Here is a 20,035-nt window from a genome sequence, read left to right as displayed (position 1 = left end):
TCAAGGATCGCACTGTCGTGCTCAAGGATCGCACTGTCGTGCTCAAGGATCGCACCGTCGTGCTCAAGGATCGCACTGTCGTGCTCAAGGATCGTACCGCTGTGCTCCAGGATCGTACCGTCGTGCTCAAGGATCGCACTGTCGTGCTCAAGGATCGCACTGTCGTGCTCAAGGATCGTACCGCTGCGCTCCAGGATCGTACCGTCGTGCTCAAGGATCGCACTGTCGTGCTCAAGGATCGTACCGCTGTGCTCCAGGATCGTACCGTCGTGCTCAAGGATCGTACCGCTGTACTCCAGGATCGTACCGTCGTGCTCAAGGATCGCACTGTCGTGCTCAAGGATCGTACCGCTGTGCTCCAGGATCGTACCGTCGTGCTCAAGGATCGCACTGTCGTGCTCAAGGATGGTACCGCTGTACTCCAGGATCGTACCGTCGTGCTCAAGGATCGCACTGTCGTGCTCAAGGATCGCACTGTCGTGCTCAAGGATCGCACTGTCGTGCACAAGGATCGCACTATCGTGCTCAAGGATCGCACTGTCGTGCTCAAGGATCGCACTGTCGTGCACAAGGATCGCACCGTCGTGCTCAAGGATCGCACTGTCGTGCTCAAGGATCGCACTGTCGTGCTCAAGGATCGTACCGCTGTACTCCAGGATCGTACCGTCGTGCTCAAGGATCGTACCGCTGTACTCCAGGATCGTACCGTCGTGCTCAAGGATCGTACCGCTGTACTCCAGGATCGTACCGTCGTGCTCAAGGATCGCACTGTCGTGCTCAAGGATCGCACTGTCGTGCTCAAGGATCGCACTGTCGTGCTCAAGGATCGCACTGTCGTGCTCAAGGATCGCACTGTCGTGCACAAGGATCGCACTGTCGTGCACAAGGATCGTACCGTCGTGCTCAAGGATCGTACCGCTGTGCTCCAGGATCGTACCGTCGTGCTCAAGGATCGCACTGTCGTGCTCAAGGATCGCACTGTCGTGCTCAAGGATCGTACCGCTGTGCTCCAGGATCGTACCGTCGTGCTCAAGGATCGTACCGCTGTGCTCCAGGATCGTACCGTCGTGCTCAAGGATCGTACCGCTGTGCTCCAGGATCGTACCGTCGTGCTCAAGGATCGCACTGTCGTGCTCAAGGATCGCACTGTCGTGCTCAAGGATCGCACTGTCGTGCTCAAGGATCGTACCGCTGTACTCCAGGATCGTACCGTCGTGCTCAAGGATCGTACCGCTGTACTCCAGGATCGTACCGTCGTGCTCAAGGATCGCACTGTCGTGCTCAAGGATCGTACCGCTGCGCTCCAAGATCGTACCGTCGTGCTCAAGGATCGCACTGTCGTGCTCAAGGATCGCACTGTCGTGCTCAAGGATCGTACCGCTGTACTCCAGGATCGTACCGTCGTGCTCAAGGATCGCACTGTCGTGCTCAAGGATCGCACTGTCGTGCTCAAGGATCGCACTGTCGTGCTCAAGGATCGTACCGCTGTACTCCAGGATCGTACCGTCGTGCTCAAGGATCGCACTGTCGTGCTCAAGGATCGTACCGCTGTACTCCAGGATCGTACCGTCGTGCTCAAGGATCGCACTGTCGTGCTCAAGGATCGCACTGTCGTGCTCAAGGATCGTACCGCTGTGCTCCAGGATCGTACCGTCGTGCTCAAGGATCGTACCGCTGTGCTCCAGGATCGTACCGTCGTGCTCAAGGATCGCACTGTCGTGCTCAAGGATCGCACTGTCGTGCTCAAGGATCGCACTGTCGTGCTCAAGGATCGCACTGTCGTGCTCAAGGATCGCACTGTCGTGCTCAAGGATCGTGCTATTGTGCTCAAGGATCGCACTGTCGTGCTCAAGGATCGCACTGTCGTGCTCAAGGATCGTGCTATTGTGCTCAAGGATCGTACCGCTGTACTCCAGGATCGTACCGTCGTGCTCAAGGATCGTACCGCTGTGCTCCAGGATCGTACCGTCGTGCTCAAGGATCGTACCGCTGTACTCCAGGATCGTACCGTCGTGCTCAAGGATCGCACTGTCGTGCTCAAGGATCGCACTGTCGTGCTCAAGGATCGTACCGCTGTGCTCCAGGATCGTACCGTCGTGCTCAAGGATCGCACTGTCGTGCTCAAGGATCGCACTGTCGTGCTCAAGGATCGCACTGTCGTGCTCAAGGATCGCACTGTCGTGCTCAAGGATCGCACTGTCGTGCTCAAGGATCGCACTGTCGTGCTCAAGGATCGTACCGCTGTGCTCCAGGATCGTACCGTCGTGCTCAAGGATCGTACCGCTGTACTCCAGGATCGTACCGTCGTGCTCAAGGATCGCACTGTCGTGCTCAAGGATCGTACCGCTGTACTCCAGGATCGTACCGTCGTGCTCAAGGATCGTACCGCTGTACTCCAGGATCGTACCGTCGTGCTCAAGGATCGCACTGTCGTGCTCAAGGATCGCACTGTCGTGCTCAAGGATCGCACTGTCGTGCTCAAGGATCGTACCGCTGTACTCCAGGATCGTACCGTCGTGCTCAAGGATCGTACCGCTGTACTCCAGGATCGTACCGTCGTGCTCAAGGATCGCACTGTCGTGCTCAAGGATCGCACTGTCGTGCTCAAGGATCGTACCGCTGTGCTCCAGGATCGTACCGTCGTGCTCAAGGATCGCACTGTCGTGCTCAAGGATCGTACCGCTGTACTCCAGGATCGTACCGTCGTGCTCAAGGATCGCACTGTCGTGCTCAAGGATCGCACTGTCGTGCTCAAGGATCGCACTGTCGTGCTCAAGGATCGCACTGTCGTGCTCAAGGATCGTACCGCTGTACTCCAGGATCGTACCGTCGTGCTCAAGGATCGCACTGTCGTGCTCAAGGATCGTACCGCTGCGCTCCAAGATCGTACCGTCGTGCTCAAGGATCGCACTGTCGTGCTCAAGGATCGCACTGTCGTGCTCAAGGATCGCACTGTCGTGCTCAAGGATCGTACCGCTGTACTCCAGGATCGTACCGTCGTGCTCAAGGATCGCACTGTCGTGCTCAAGGATCGCACTGTCGTGCTCAAGGATCGCACTGTCGTGCTCAAGGATCGTACCGCTGTGCTCCAGGATCGTACCGTCGTGCTCAAGGATCGCACTGTCGTGCTCAAGGATCGTACCGCTGTGCTCCAGGATCGTACCGTCGTGCTCAAGGATCGCACTGTCGTGCTCAAGGATCGCACTGTCGTGCTCAAGGATCGCACTGTCGTGCTCAAGGATCGCACTGTCGTGCTCAAGGATCGCACTGTCGTGCTCAAGGATCGCACTGTCGTGCTCAAGGATCGCACTGTCGTGCTCAAGGATCGTACCGCTGTACTCCAGGATCGTACCGTCGTGCTCAAGGATCGCACTGTCGTGCTCAAGGATCGCACTGTCGTGCTCAAGGATCGCACTGTCGTGCTCAAGGATCGTACCGCTGTACTCCAGGATCGTACCGTCGTGCTCAAGGATCGTACCGCTGTACTCCAGGATCGTACCGTCGTGCTCAAGGATCGTGCTATTGTGCTCAAGGATCGCACTGTCGTGCTCAAGGATCGTACCGCTGTACTCCAGGATCGTACCGTCGTGCTCAAGGATCGCACTCTCTCTTATCTCATGCTGGGCACGTCACTCTCTCTTATCTAATGCTGGAATGTGTGTAAAGTGTGTGGCTACTGAGTGTGTGTGTGTGTGTGTGTGTGGCGACTGATTGTGTGTGTGTTAAGTGTGTGTCTGTGTGGCGATTGATTGTGTGTGTGTGTGTGTGTGTGTGTGTAACGTAGGTGCGTGCTACTGAGTGTGTGTAAACTAGGTGTGTGGCGACTGAGTGTGTGTGTGTGTGTGTGTGTGTGTGTGTGTGTGTGTGTGTGTGTGTGAAGCACACCAACGAAACATGAAACGTTAGATCCGGGGAGTTTCTTGTAGAACCAACTCTCTCGTGGGACGGGAGGAGGGTGAAGGGAAGGGGGATGGAAGGGGTAGGATGTTGGGGGTGGAAGGGCAAGAGATGAAGGTGGAAGAGCAGGATGGAAGGGAAAACGCAAAAGTGACAAGTCAAGATGTAGAGGTGGAAAGGTAAAATGTTGAGGTGGAAAGGTAAAATGTTGAGGTGGAAAGGTAAAATGTTGAGGTGGAAAGGTAAAATGTTGAGGTGGAAGGGTAAGATGTAGAGTTGATGAGATAATTTGTAGAGATAAGATAACACTCAGACGGGGATGTAGGTAGATAAGACAGAGGGAAAGGACGATGTTAGCTTTCCAATTCGATGTTGTGGATGCTGGCTCTCCTAGTCAGCACGGTGGATGTTGGCTTATCTTGGCGACGTTAAGGGGAGGATGTTGATATCTGTGTGGAGTTGTAGCAGTGTGCCAGCGGGTCGAGTGGTGCCGGCTTGGTGAGATAAGAGATGTGGCGAGGGACGATCTGTTTGCGGGCGTGGCGAGGTGTGGGCAGAGGGTAGGCGCGTGCGAGGGAAAAAGGGCGTGGTGTGGACATGTAGGCGTGAGCTCTCTCAGCATGTAGTGTGTGTGTGTGTGTGTGTGTGTGTGTGTGTGTGTGTAGGAGCCTGGGGGCGTGAACGTGTGTCCCCTGCGCTGCCCAGCTTGCAAGTGAGGTTGGGGGGGGCGGGTCCAATGGACGGGGCTTGAGCGGGGCAATCCTGGCAGCCCTGCCGGGCGCATGAACCATTCTGGGCATGGGGGGAGCCACCACGGGAAATACTGTTGTACAGGCACGGTTCCCAGGTAGGGTGAGGGTGTGTTTGTGTGTGCCTATAGCATGTTGGTGAGGCACCGCCCCCCTCCCCAGCACCGGTGTAGAGGCAGGTGTGAGAGGCGGGCGGCCGCACCTGCCACGCCTGGTGCCACGGTGAGTGTGTGGGGGCCAGGGGCGCTCTGGCATACTGCCTCCGCCGCAGCCGTTGGGAGCACTACGTATACACACACACGCACACACGCACACACGCACACACACACACACACACCCAGTGGTCAACCACAGTCTGGCTCACCACACCTCCACCACCACCGCTGCCGCCACTGGCGACTCTCACGCCCACAGAAGCAGCCAGGCAGCAGCCCGCCGACCTGTGCAACACTTACAGACACAGTGGGGCAGCCCCGTGGCCGCTCGGGGCATCAGTCAGACCCGGACATTAGAAGCGGGCGTTGGTGCGCTCTCATCGCTCCTCTCATCCTGTCAGCCACACCGGAGCAGACGGCCTAGGCGTCCCGCAGGTGCATTGCTTCCCTCCCGTGCTGGTCCCACGCAAAACGACGTGTGCTTGCATCATTCCCGCGAGGAAGAAGTGGCGACAGTGAAAGCTCGCTGGTCGCGGCGGCCTCTTGTGTGTGTGTGTGTGTGTGGTGCTGATCGGCAAGATCAGTCTGCTTTGGAACAATGGACGAGACGCACGGACGCTTCTGCCCTAAGCCCCAGCCTGCGTGTCGAGTTCGATCCCGCGTGTTTGAGTGTGAGCCAGTGTTAGCCAAAGTGTGAATCCTTCAGTAGGGATGTCTTGAGAGGAAGAAGGATCGGGCTTGATCTCTTCGACGTATCCAGCAAGATCCGAGGAGAGGAGGACACCCACCAACCCCCCCCCTCCCTCCCATCCCCTCTATTTTGGAAGGAGTTGGCGAACTGGAAGCCTGTGCTGGCTGTTACCGCGAGAGAAGTGGTACTTCTCGTGGGTAGAAAAATAAATAATAGACGATTTGAAGTGATACTTTAGAAAAAAAATCTTGATGAAATTGATTGGTTACTTTTAAAAAAAGAGTAAAGTGGAGGTATATCTGGTTCCAGTGATGCTGCAGCAGTTTTTTCTTTTTTTTAAGTGAAAGGTGAAATGAGTAAAAGAGCCCAAGGTAATCTAAGCGGCAAGATAGTAGTTCAGAGAGGCTAAAGGTCGTTTACAGGTGATTAGAATCAACGCTTCGGATAAGATCAACTCCAAGGACACTGAAACACGAGCGAACGCTGCAATATTATATTGCCGGTACAAAGATTAAAAGAAAAATCTAAATCTAAATATATATTAGAAAGAGAATCTTGAATAATTCCACCGGAAAAAAAAGGAAAATAAATCCACTACAGAGGAAATAATTGGTTTGTGTTTATGTGAAGATAGGTAAATATATATAGTGAAGCAGTGTTGTAGTGGTTGTGCTGTGCTGTGTGCTGAGCGGGGTGCTGAGCGGAGGTGAGTACATTATTCACTCCACAGCCCAGCCCCCGCAACATGTCCTGCTGATTCTCCTGGCCCAACATGAGGTAAGTGTACCTTCGTTATACCTTCATGTACCGTTGCATCTACCGGTGTTTAGAGAATATATGATATGTGCCTTGAGGTAATATGGTGGTAACGTGTGGTATGGCTGGCAGTAGAGAGAGAGAGAGAGAGTTGGGGGGGGGGGGAGGTGGTCCTTACGGGTACCAATGCCACATGTACACCAACAAGTGGAGAGAACATATGTGCCCGTACAGGATGGTCAAGACCATGTTTGGGACATCCTTTGAACACATATGTTAACCCCGTGGTGTCCTCACTAAAGCACTTAATGAAGGGCACCGCATGGCATTTTAAGACGTGTGGGGCTCCAAGTCTTGTGGAGTTTATAGATTAAAGAGAATCCAGTCCCACACACACCCCACACCAGCAGGCTTTAAAAATGATGGTACCTGAAGGAGGGTTGCCTTGGCCAGTGGCGCTGAGGAAACTTCTGCCGGCTTTTGCCACTGCTCGGCCGCCCTCACTGCCCGGTTATGTTTAAACAAATTAAGTTTAATGGAATTAATAACACCCGCGGGAGAGCAGGGCTGAGGAGGAGTGGTGGTGATCTCTATGCAGTAGAGAAATGAGGAATGGAATTCGATAGCTATGCCAGGTTGGTGGGGTGGTCTTATAGAAGGTTAATAGAAGCAGACCTTGCGGAAGATGAAGGTGGTCGCGGGTCTATTTTTTTCATTATTCTTTTTTTTTTTATATATATATATTAAGGTGCTTCCTGTCTTCATTATTCCATTTTTTTTTTCTTCGTAAGTTTGAATCCTTTGAGCAAGACGGGGGACGACCCTTGAGCACGACGGGGGACGACCCTTTAGCACGACGGTGCGATCCTTAAGCACGACGGTACGACCCCTGAGTACGACGGTGCGACCCTTGAGCACGACGTTACGACCCCTGAACTCGACGTTACGACCCCTGAACACGACGTTACGACCCCTGAACACGACATGACGACCCCTGAGCACGACGGTGTGACCCTTGAGCACGACGGTACGACCCCTGAGCACGACGGTGTGACCCTTGAGCATGACGTTACGACCCCTGGGCACGACGGTGTGACCCTTGAGCACGACGGTACGACCCCTGAGCACGACGGGACGACTCTTGAGCATGACGTTACGACCCCTGAGCACGACGGGACGACCCTTGAGCACGACGGTACGACCCCTGAGCACGACGGGACGACCCTTGAGTATGACGTTAAGACCCCTGAGCACGACGGGACGACCCTTGAGCACGACGGTACGACCCCTGAGCACGACGGGACGACCCTTGAGCTCGACATTTTGACCTGGTCCGTTAAAGGATTAGACCAAAGGCCAGGTCGTCGTACCCAAGGGTCGTACCGTCGTGCTCAAGGAGACGTACCGTCGTCGTGCTCAAGGGTAGAGTAGCTGCGCCTAGACGGGTTAAAGACGACTGAGAATGACATGCAGTTTGAGGCTAGCCATTACATGTTTGATTTCCCCACATTTTCATAATTTTTTTCTTTGTTAGGGATACAAATTGTAAACAGTTAGATTCGATGGGGTGAGGGGGGGGTGTTGTTTGTCGACATCGCTTGGGGGGGGGGTGATACCAAGCGGACCAACGACATACATATGGACAACGTGGACACAGACTGACGAACACACGAGCAAACAAGGTGACGAGGAGACAAACAAATGTGATTCGCCATGGAAGCAAACAGACGAGTTGACACAAACAGATAAGGAAATGAAGGCGCAAACAAGATAACGAGAAAAGAAACCAAATAATGATACCAAACCACGAAGGAAATGAATGACCTACTAACGGGAGAGACAAACAAACATAGCAAACGAGGTAAACCTACAAACGCACAAGCAAACGAGACTAACGATAAACAGGATGGCTAACGAAGATGACAACGAGCGAGGAAATTCACATAGCGAAATATAAGAATAGAATGCAATAGACGAGCGGAAAACGAAATAAACTAATAATAGGGACAAAAGATAATGCAACGGCAATAGAATCATACAAAGCATAGAGAAATATGATAAGTAATTGACGAACAGATGGACAGATAACGAGGACACAAACAAGCTGAAGCATATCACGAGAACACGAGCAAACGAGTTATGAACGAGACCACAAACAAATGAGAGATGAACGAGGCAGACGAACAAGTTATGTACGAGACCACGTACAGACGAGTGATGGACGAGACCACGTACAGACGAGTGATGGACGAGACCACGTACAGACGAGTGATGGACGAGACCACGTACAGATGAGTGATGGACGAGACCACGTACATACGAGTGATGGACGAGACCACGTACAGACGAGTGATGGACGAGACCACGTACAGACGAGTGATGGACGAGACCACGTACATACGAGTGATGGACGAGACCACGTACATACGAGTGATGGACGAGACCACGTACATACGAGTGATGGACGAGACCACGTACAGACGAGTGATGGACGAGACCACGTACAGACGAGTGATGGACGAGACCACGTACAGACGAGTGATGGACGAGGCCACGTACAAACGAGTTGCCAAAGAACACCTTCGATAAAGATGGAATAAGCAGAGAGGAGGTGTGAAGCTGGCGTATGTCCAGCATATCTGGGGATAATCATTACTGACGTATTCGTATATCATTATCATATCATATGAACCAGACGGGTGTAGCCGGTTGACGGAGGGAGAGAGAGAGAGAGAGAGAGAGAGAGAGAGAGAGAGAGAGAGAGAGAGAGAGAGAGAGAGAGAGAGAGAGAGAGGACCCATTTATGTGTAAAGTGGTCGTTCCACACCCGTAGAGTTTAATGAAGGGGGGGGGGGGGAAATAGGGGACCAAGAGGTTCAGAATATAGCGGGGGTGGAAGGAGTCAGTGAGGTGGAGGGAGAGGTTGGAGGCTCCACTGATGGGGATGAAACTCCTTGTTGTATAGGTGGCGTAACACAAGGTGGAGTGATGGTCTCTATGTTTTCAAACGAACTGATGTTATGAGATAGATGGTAATGAGTTGGACTGATGTAATTAGATAGATGGAAATGAGTTGGATTGATGTAATTAGATAGATGGAAATGAGATGGATTGATGTTATTAGATAGATGGAAATGAGATGGATTGATGTTATTAGATAGATGGAAATGAGGTGGATTGATGTTATTAGATAGATGGAAATGAGATGGATTGATGTTATTAGATAGATGGAAATGAGGTGGATTCATGTTATTAGATAGATGGAAATGAGATGGATTGATGTTATTAGATAGATGGTAGTGAGATAGATTGATGGTCTTGAATAGATAGTATTAAGAAGGGTTGATGTGCTGAAATAGATAATAATGACATGGACTATTTGAGCAGATTAATTCTGATAACACCACTGGTCTAGCAACATCAGAGCGGATTACTTTACTCGATAATCAATACTAAGATTAGTTAATCGATAAATGATAATTAAAAGAATTGGCATTACTGAATGAAATATGAATATAATTGATTGTGATAGACAAATGATACGAAAATGTTCTCATGTTCATTGTTATAGAGGAATCAAATGAATAGACAACCTTAATAACGAAATGTTAAACAAGTCACTTAGTAACAAGAAAAGTTACAAGTACAGTAAGCAAGTTACTTAGTAACAAGAAAAGTTACAAGTACAGTAAGGAAGTTACTTAGTAACAAGAGAAGTTACAAGTACAGTAAGCAAGTTACTTAGTAACAAGAAAAGTTACAAGTACAATAAGCAAGTTACTTAGTAACAAGAAAAGTTACAAGTACAGTAAGCAAGTTACTTAGTAACAAGAAAAGTTACAAGTACAGTAAGCAAGCGGTAGCTTCCTTCCTTAGGAAATAACAGCTCATGGCTGATGTAATGTTTCCGCGTGGGGGTAAACACACGCAACAGGACGTGACTTGGAAAACATACACTACTGGTGACCTTCCTGGGGAAAGAATGTCTTGCATTAATCTTGTTCTTACTGTGGGTTGAAAAAAAAAAAAAAAGTACAAAAGAAATCCCAAATAGCTGACTTCCGTAACCGTACTGGGAAAAAAAAAATGTCATGCCTTATTCATATTGATGATGGGAAGTATATCCTAGAGTGGCGAGTTTCACAATCGTGGTGGAAGAAGAAAATAAAAATATTCTTGAGTTGCTAACTTTCATAATCATACTGGGATAGAAAAAAATCACTCCTACTTTGCTTACTTTCACATTCCTTTTGAGGTGGGGGAAAATGGCTATATATAACCATTAATTACTAACTTCTCCTGTCTTGAAATACGAGGTGGTGGATGACTATCGTTCTGAGAGACACAAGATCGACAGATATGGTGGCATTATTGGCTGAAATGATTAGTTTCCAGATTGCTGTAATGTGTTAAGGTCCGGTGGTATCCAGGGGGTGGGTTGGGGGTCTGAAGGTTGGGGTGGGTACAGCAGATATGATAATGTTGATGGAAGGTGGACTGCTGACCTTATGACCACGAACGTACGACCCTTGAGCAAGACGGCACGGTCTTATGAGCACGTCGGTACGACCCTTGAGCACGATGATAGGGCCCTTGAGCACGATAATACGACCCTTGAACACGTCGGTACGACCCTTGAACACGATGATAAGACCCTTGAGCACGATGATACGACCCTTGAGCACGATGATACGACCCTTGAACACGTCGGTACGACCCTTGAACACGATGATAAGACCCTTGAGCACATCAGAGCGATCCTTGAGCACGATTGTTTGATTTTCAAGCATTATAATAATACCACCTTTGGACATGGCAAAGGTTACGCCATTGTCCCCCCCAAGGGTCGTAACGTCGTTCTTAAAGGTCGCACCGTCGTGATCGAGTGGTTGAACTTACGAATGTACCATACTATAGGATTCTCGGGCCCCTTGGAGGCCACACTTCCTTCGCTAGAGCGAATGAAGTCTGATAGAACTGGATGAATGAAAGACTGAGTGAAGATATCTGAACACAAAACACAAATCCATGTTTGTAAATAATAAAAAAAAAGTTATACAGATGTTTTCTGAGATGAGTTTGTGTGCGAGTCCCTCGCTTTCATTTTTTCTCTCATGTTTTGATCAAGAGTAGGAGGGGAAAGGATTAGCGAATCGCTGTTTGAGTGCAACAGACAAGAAATGCAGGCATGCCCTTAAGCATGGAGGTAATGGATTGGACGGAGATTGGGCGCATCGTACATAATCTTGAGAATCCGTGAAGAATGGAGGGGAGGGGAGACGGGAGAGAGGGGGTTAGATGAGAGGAGGTCATGCAAGGAGAGTGGTTGCATGGGAAGGGTACCAGCGCGATTAGGGCGGAGCGTTGCCTTAGTGAATATATATATATTTTTTGTTCGAGGACACGATGAAGAGGTGGGACAGGGGAAGGGATAGTTGGAAAGGGAAGGGAAGACTGAAATGTGTACAGGTGTACAGTGTAGTAGGACTCTGATGCACGTGGGTGATTTTCTGGAAGTGTTTTTGGTGCGTTGTACATATACACACCCCCAGCAGACTGGGCGTGTGTATGTATTTGTACTCTTATTTTCCCTTAAGCTAGGCTAAGGTGAACCTTGCTCATGGAGTGCTTTTAAGTGGGTAAGGTGACCTGTCTGGATGCAGCCTGACTCTTTATATCGCCTGGACCACATTAAACAGGTCTACCGTTGTGTAACATTCTCATGTACCCTGTTAGAGAGAGCGACCTTCCCTCTAGAAACTAGATGATCAGTTTACCCTTCTCCCTAGATGAGTTTACCTTCTTTAACCTAATAGTGTATGCATAATTTGGATGCTTGCACATTGCTTTCCTTCCCTCCCTCATACACTAAGCTCTTGGCTGCTTGGTGGGACATCTCAAGGTATGGCTTTCGAGGTCTTTCTTTTCTGTGTTCCTCTTTCCCCATACGTGCATTTGGTAGTGAGGGTTTTGTACCTTTTCCATTTTCATTAGGGTATTGTGGCCTCACACTCATGTGCTCCTCACTCGGTACCTCACAAATACCGCACCTCATCCGGAAGCTTGCCTTACGCTAAGCTGTCTTCAGGTACCCCACACTTAGCCACCGCCTTCAAGAGGGAGCAACTTAGTTTGATCTTGTCCCCTCTTCCCTTGCACAGTCACTTGTCCCTAGTCTTCTCTTGCCCTCTTGGCTTGCCCATTGGACCCTCACCGCACCTCATTCTTCATTTGTCCTACTGGCTCTGAAGGCACAGTCTTCTTTTTCCATGCCTTTGACAGAGTCAATACCACTTGCACCGCTCTTCTCTTGCCCTCCTGGCATGCGCAGTTAATGTCATCTTGCCCCTGTCTCCTCCCTACTTGGCATGAGTTACGGCAGTGGGTCACACCGCCGTAGTAATGCACACCATCATCGTAAAAGAATGAAGAATGCCCTGAGAACTCTTTCAAAAGCTTTAACGAGACTCTCGCCTTGCGAGCACCGAGAGCGCCCTCTGAAACCGGTAAGAACCTTTCGTACATGAAGGAGGGGGGCGCGTCGGGCGTGTGGGCCTTGAACTCTCGATATTTCAAAAATATCTAAAATTCATTTCCAAAAGCCTATTTAAGAGCATTTCGTAAACCCTCTAAAGAAATTCTTCAAGAAATCTTTTACGGAAACCCGCCTGTTTCCTTTCCTTTTTATGGCTTCATATATTTGCTTTTGACATCCTGATCGAACGTACGATTAATGGCTTTATCTCCACATATTTTGAGTTGGCGTCTCTGTCGTGCATGAATCACACTCTCGCTGGCATACATACATTTTTTTTTTGGCCATCCTGTCGCCCATCCTGATCACACGATTGCGAGGTTTGAATAATGCCAACATATAGTTTATGGGGTGATTGTAATGTCTCATTTATTATCATTATCATTGTTATTATTATTATCATTATTATTATTATTATTATTATTATTATTATTATTATTATTATCATTATTATAGGCTTTCTCAGAGTTGCTTGTGGTGATTCAGATTAGAAACTGAATAAGAGATGAATGCGTCTGTGGGTTGAATAACCAAGATAAAGAAGAGGACGAGTGTACTGGGAAAGGAAGGGAGAATAAGTGGGAATGAAGGGAGTAAGAGGTAAGAGGAAGGGAGGTGGGTGGACCAGAGACCATGATGTGTACATAGATACACCGTTAGATAAATTGCTGAATACACACCACACACACACACACACACACACACACACACACACACACACACACACATGCCTATCACCACTATTTTGGACTCGCAGGTATATATTATTGATGTCCTGTTCGTGTTAATGAAGTCTACGTTATTGATGTCCAGTACGTGTTATTGATGAGCTGTACGTATTATTAATGCCTTATCTGTGATGTGTTATTGATGTCCTGTACATGTTATCGACGCTTCGTCAGTGTTAGTTATATTCCGTCCGTGTTATTGATAGCCTGTCCGTGTTACCGATAGCCTGTCCGTATTGCTGATAGCCTGTCCGTGTTATTGATGTCTTACATGCAATTAATGTCTTGTCCATGTTGTTGATGTGGTCTCTCTATCGTTATTGACGGCCTGTGCGTGTTATTTATGACACGTCCTCGTTATTAATGGCCTTTCTCAATACTCTTTAATCACGTCATTTACGTGTTGGTGACGTCATCAGTGCTGGCGATCTCATCAAAGTGTTATTGACGTTTTGAGCACGTGCTGGTGACGTCATCAGGTTTCTTGACGTCATCGTACATAACATGAGAAGGTCAGCAGTGTTACTAGTCGTCCACACACAGACACTACCGGCCTCCGTGGTGTAGTTGTTTGTGTTACTGACCATGAGTATCCATGGGTTCGAATCCTGGGCGCAGCAGGCGGCCCACACCCAACCCATGTGTTCATCCTCCTCTGAGGCTGAGGCTAGGGTGAGTGTGTGTATACTCTCGCACAGGAGTGGAAACACGGTACACATATATACAAGGTTAAGAGACGGGGCAACACAAGTGTACAACTCTCTTCCCGGTAACACACACACACACACACACACACACACACACACACACACACACACACACACACGCGCTAAGGCCTCCTCCTCCTCCTCCTCCTCCTCCTCCTCCTGTTAACTACCGTCAACCATGTCGTCCAGGCACTAGCATCTCCCGCGACACTTAGTCGCTGGCATTGCTGAGTCACTCTCTCTCTCTCTCTCTCTCTCTCTCTCTCTCTCTCTCTCTCTCTCTCTCTCTCTCTCTCTCTCTCTCTCTCTCGAACATATATTAATCTGTAGTAATCTGGCGTGCAAGCTCGTCACCCGGGCAGGCACTATATTTAGCTGCCTCGCTTCCATGTGTCAGCCTAGAGCCGGATTGCCTTCCCTCACCCCCTCATATATATATATATATATATATATATATATATATATATATATATATATATATATATATATATATATATATATATATATATCTTCCAGAGGAGGTATGAGTTTTGCTTACTGAAGCAGCGAGTGTGGTCGTCCTCCCCTGCGAGGAGCGGGGTCCTCTCCACCGACTGCATCGAGACCAGAGAGAGAGCGAGCAGCGGGAGGACGTGTTCGTTTCCTTTAGGTCACATTTATGGTTTGCATGGATGGACTCCTTGCCTCAGGACAGGAAGAGGGAAAGGATTATCGGAAAAGTACGAGTAGAAAATTCAAAAGATTTCGGGGACATCCCCCGGCTTCGGTGTCTTCACCAGACACCTCCTCGCCAGCAGCTGAAAAACAGTCGGTGGAAACATAATTAGACTCTGGAGGCGCTGCCAAGCACTACAGGGACCGGTATGGTTTGCACGGAGGGAGAGAGGGAGGGGAGCGGGCCTGAGAGTTTTGATCATGCAGTTGAAAGATGAAGGGCGAGAATGTTTGTCTTCAGTGTGAGAGGCAGTACTTGGCGTCCTCGTGGTGGTAGCATGTGCGACAGGGTTCGACCTCGTCGTGGTGGTAAGAGGTGCGACAGTGTTCGACCTCGTCGTGGAGGCGGTCGGTGCGACGACGCGGACAGGAATCTTACGACAGAACCTTCAGCCTAATGCACCCGACGACCGTGAGCAGAGAGAGGTGTGGGTGGGGTGATTGGTGGAGGAGTGGCATTGCGGAGGGAGGGTGTAGAACGATGACTGTAAGGTTGACGGGGATAGAAACGTGTGTCAGAAGGAGGAGGAAGACGAGGAGGAGAAGAACCTTCTACTAGCAACGAGGCGAATAATGTTTGAGAAGCCAAGGTCACACACACACATACACACACACACACACACACACACACACACACACTCGGACGCAGCGTGTCAAGGGTCAAGTGTTTAGTTTACGTCAAAGGTGTTCTTCGTGTCTCATGAGGGGGGAGGCTGGAGCTGCTGTTTTTGTACTGCTGCTTCGATAGTTGACAGATGCTGGGGTTTACGCAGCTGCGAGGTATGCCCAGGTGTCAGATAGGAATCCTGGGGTGTAGTTTACAGAGCCTTGCCGGTGATCACTTGCAGTTACGACCCCGAGGGCGAGAGATAAAGGGGACCTCCAACCCTGGAGCCAGTGGCCACCTACCCTCTCTCCTCTCTCTCCGCCACACGCCCGGGTTCCTCGATCTTATATCGCGACCTGATTTTCCGGGTTAGGGCGAAAAACAAGTGCTGCCTTGTCACTGATAGTCGCCTCTCACATTAATTAGGACTTTGTTCCCTGACTCGTAAAAACACTACGAGGAAGTTGCTATCAAGGAGTGTTGTACGCCAGATCAACTGCTCTTAACAAGCTGTAGGGACCGGACAATGTTCACATTATTATTCAAAGGTTTCTAGAGTCTTTATCTCCTGACGTGCTATGCACCGGTACTCTGTGACGGAATAGAAGGGTGATAGAATCTATTAAGGAGGTGTATCTATGCAAAGACGGCCGCAACAGGACCCACGGAGAGGCAGGGGGGGACCTCAGGAGGCCAACCTCTCGTTCGCGTTGGTCGGAAGGAAACGTAACGGATTTCTCATCAGTGGTTCTCGCCCACCAAGACGTGCTTTATATTTGTTCCTCGTGCTGGAATTCCGGGGTGTAATTCCTCCTCCACCGGAGATAGACTTGGGGTCGCGTATTCGGTCATTGGTGAGTTCCGGTGAGGGAGGCGCGGCCTCCCGATGGAGACGGACCAGTCGAGCGCGCCCGGTAATCATATGTGAGGGGGACGATTTATGAGCATTAGCCAATGAGCGGCCGAGAATGTCTCATAAATTGATACCCTGGTGCTGATTTGCTAGGTAATGGGGAGTGGGAGGGGCGGAGTGTTTTGTTTTCGTCCTGTACCACCAATCATGGCCATTCGCCACCCGATGATTATAGGTAAAGGGAAAGACTAATATGCAGATTAGGGAAGACCAGTTACTTACGCGACTACAATTAAGAGAAAAGGTCTCGCTGAACGGCTGGTCTCGTGTGTCTCGTTGCGGGAGTCTGCTTCCAAAAGGATTGATTCTAGGTAAATAAGGATCTCATTTCAACGTGCACAAGGGTCGTGGCCCGTAACGCTGATGGGATGGGGAGTCATGTCTGACGGAAGGTCATGTAACAAAGTTTATGTTTTGTATGTGTGAGTGAGCTGTATAAGAACACACACACACACACACACACACACACACACACACACACACACTTTACCACATAAAAGAGACGTATGGAACGCAGGTGTACTATGGTTTGATAAGAAAGTGCACGTGTTTCATATGCTGGTGTACAAGTGCTCGATGTGCAGGTGTAAAAGCTTTTTGTCTGATAATGCTGGCATATTAAGTGTTTCACAAGTAGGTGTACAAGTTCTCCAAATGTGGGTGTACAAGTGTTTGGTATGCAGGTGTACAGGTGTTTGACATGCAGGTGTACAAGTGTTTGATATACAGGTATATGTCTTAACATGCAGATGTACAAGGGCTTGACATGCAGATGTACAAAGTATTTGATATATAGATGAAAAAGGGCTTGACGTGCAAGTGTACGAGTGTGTGATATACAGGTGTACAAGGGCTTTACGTGCAGGTATACGGGTGTTTGACAAGCAGGTGTGCAAGGGCTTGACATGCAGGAACCAGCCTCCACAAAGCTGATCTTATGAGGTCGTCCCTTAGAAACAATGAGGTGTTCCGTTTCTGTCCCACTTCTGCTTCTCCTTCGTCGTTTCGTCTTCCTCATTTTATGCCATTGCTTCCTCGTTGCTTCCTCATTCTCTCTCTCTCTCTCTCTCTCTCTCTCTCTCTCTCTCTCTCTCTCTCTCTCTCTCTCTCTCTACGTAGTGATCCACGCGACTCTGACGACCTGCTTGCTCCAAGGTCTTGTCGCCACTGCCGTGTCTTGCAGCTGGAAAGGTGGATGATGCAACCCCCAACCCACCATCCAGTGGATGATGCAACCACCACCCCCTACCTTCCAGTGGATAATGCAACCCCCAACCCACCATCCAGTGGATGATGCAACCACCACCCCCACCATCTAGTGGATGATGCAACCCCCCACCCCACCCCACCATCCAGTGGATGATGCAACCCCCACCCCCACCATCCAGTGGATGATGCAACCACCACCCCTACTATCTAGTGGATGATGCAACCCCCCACCCCACCCCACCATCTAGTGGATGATGCAACCACCACCCCCACCATCTAGTGGATGATGCAACCCTCCACCCCACCCCACCATCCAGTGGATGATGCAACCACCACCCCCACCATCTAGTGGATGATGCAACCACCACCCCCACCTTCCAGTGGATGATGCAACCATCCCCCACCATCCAGTGGATGATGCAACTATCCCCCCACCATCCAGTGGATGATGCAACTATCCCCCCACCATCCAGTGGATGGTGCAACCATCTCCCACCATCCAGTGGATGATGCAACCACCATCTCCCACCATCCAGTGGATGATGCAGCTATCCCCCCGACCTTCCAGTGGATGATGCAACCACCACCCCCACCTTCCAGTGGATGATGCAACTATCCCCCCACCATCCAGTGGATGATGCAACCCCCCACCCCACCCCACCTTCCAGTGGATGATGCAACCTTCCCCCACCATCCAGTGGATGGTGCAACCATCTCCCACCATCCAGTGGATGATGCAGCTTTCCCCCCACCATCCAGTGGATGATGCAACCACCACCCCCACCATCCAGTGGATGATGCAACATCCCTTGTAGCCTCACCTCCCTCCCCACCCCAATCCCACCTCAGCAAGCGGATGACACAACCGTCGTGACCTCTGAAGTTTTTCCCTGTCCAGGACGTAGGAGCTGAGGTGAACCCCGGACGCTCGTCCTGTTCTTTTCCCACCGTGTGAGCACCTCTCCCACTCACGCCTGGCCAAGCCCGCCATCGCTGCTCGCCTGGTCGACAGAATCTTTCTAGGGTTACTGGAAGCTTTCTGTCGTGGTCTGCACCCAGGGCTAACTGCGACAGACAAGCCCCTTAGGCCACGAGTCGTGGTCTGTATCCCGGGGGTTATATGCGACAGATAGACAGCTCTCTGATTCCCCTCTGAGGTCGTATGAGGGAGAAATGAGATTATCAATGAGGTAGATTTACGATGATTAGGGAGAGATGGCGGACGCCAAGTCTCTGCCTGACAGTGCCTGTGGTGAGGTTGTCAGCGTCCAGTGTCGGTTGATTCCTATCCGCTGAAGGTCAGAGTACCGTCCTGAGGCGGATGTGAAGCTGGATCCACAAGGACCCCTGACTGGTTCCCTGTATATATAATTCCGGACGCCTAAGACACAGTGCAGTCGTCACCCCGATCGTCGTCTTCTAGCAAGAGTCCTAGGATTTCAGGTCTGCTGTTTGTTTGAAAGTACTCGTTTCTTGGTCCTGAAGTCGCCTATTGCTAGATGCTGGATGGTGATGTGTTTTGTCCCCGTTCGAATCTCGGTTCACAGAATCGATGTCTGCGAGCTGCAGCCTCAGTCTCGTCCGCCAGCGTTTGTTTTAAGTTAATGCAGCTGATGATGAGAGCGGATCATAAACATTTTTGAGACCGTATAACTCGGTAGACGTCGCTGAGTATGAAGACTCCGCCAGGGACCGGACCACGCCCTGCTGCCGGTGCTGGAGGCCACGCCGCTCACCTCCCACGCCTCCATCTGCCCGGGAAAGTTTGAGAACTTGTAACCCCGTAACCTAATTAAACTTTAAGTCTCCCATCGGAATGTCCAAGCTGATTCAAGATGCAAAGGAACGAGTGACTTCAGTTTACTCTCACACGATATTCTCCTTACCCATCAGGTGTAGTGATGTTGTGATCAACCCATCAGGAGCAGGGATGTTGTGATCAACCCATCAGGTGTAGGGATGTTGTGATGAATCCATCAGGTGTGGGGATGTCGTGATGAACCCATCAGGTGTAGGGATGTTGTGATGAACCCATCAGGGGCAGGCATGCTGTGATGAACACATCAGGGGCAGGCATGCTGTGATGAACACATCAGGGGCAGGCATGCTGTGATCAACCCATCAGGTGTATGATTGTTGTGGGAAACGAGTGGAAGGAACGAACTACAGCCTTCAGGCATTTTACAGGAGAAGGGATGGGTCGGCCTGTCAAGCAGGTACAGTCTGATACGTATTTACCCAATCACCTCCCTGCAACAGCAGCTCTTAGGGCTACACTTGGCACACACGCACACACACACACGCACACACACACACACACTAACCTTGGCCTCAGGCTCTCAGATGTTAACAGTCGAGGGAGGAGCAGCGTGAA

General features: G+C 50.1%; 1 protein-coding gene across 2 annotated transcripts in view; it reads left to right on the top strand.

The window, feature by feature from the left end:
* Nucleotides 1–20,035, top strand: part of LOC139756716 (uncharacterized) — a 507,212-nt gene that overhangs the window by 227,200 nt on the left and 259,977 nt on the right. Inside the window, exon 1 of one of the 2 annotated variants that reach the window (XM_071676398.1) lies at nt 4,734–6,269. The exons of the other annotated variant lie outside the window; for it this stretch is intronic. The gene's annotated coding sequence lies outside the window, so the exon portion shown is untranslated. Of the gene's footprint in view, nt 1–4,733; nt 6,270–20,035 lie in introns of those variants that run through there. 2 annotated transcript variants of the gene reach the window in all.

Source organism: Panulirus ornatus, chromosome 23, assembly GCF_036320965.1.
Source record: "Panulirus ornatus isolate Po-2019 chromosome 23, ASM3632096v1, whole genome shotgun sequence".
Taxonomy (NCBI): domain Eukaryota; kingdom Metazoa; phylum Arthropoda; class Malacostraca; order Decapoda; family Palinuridae; genus Panulirus; species Panulirus ornatus.
This window is presented reverse-complemented; position numbering and strand designations above follow the sequence as displayed.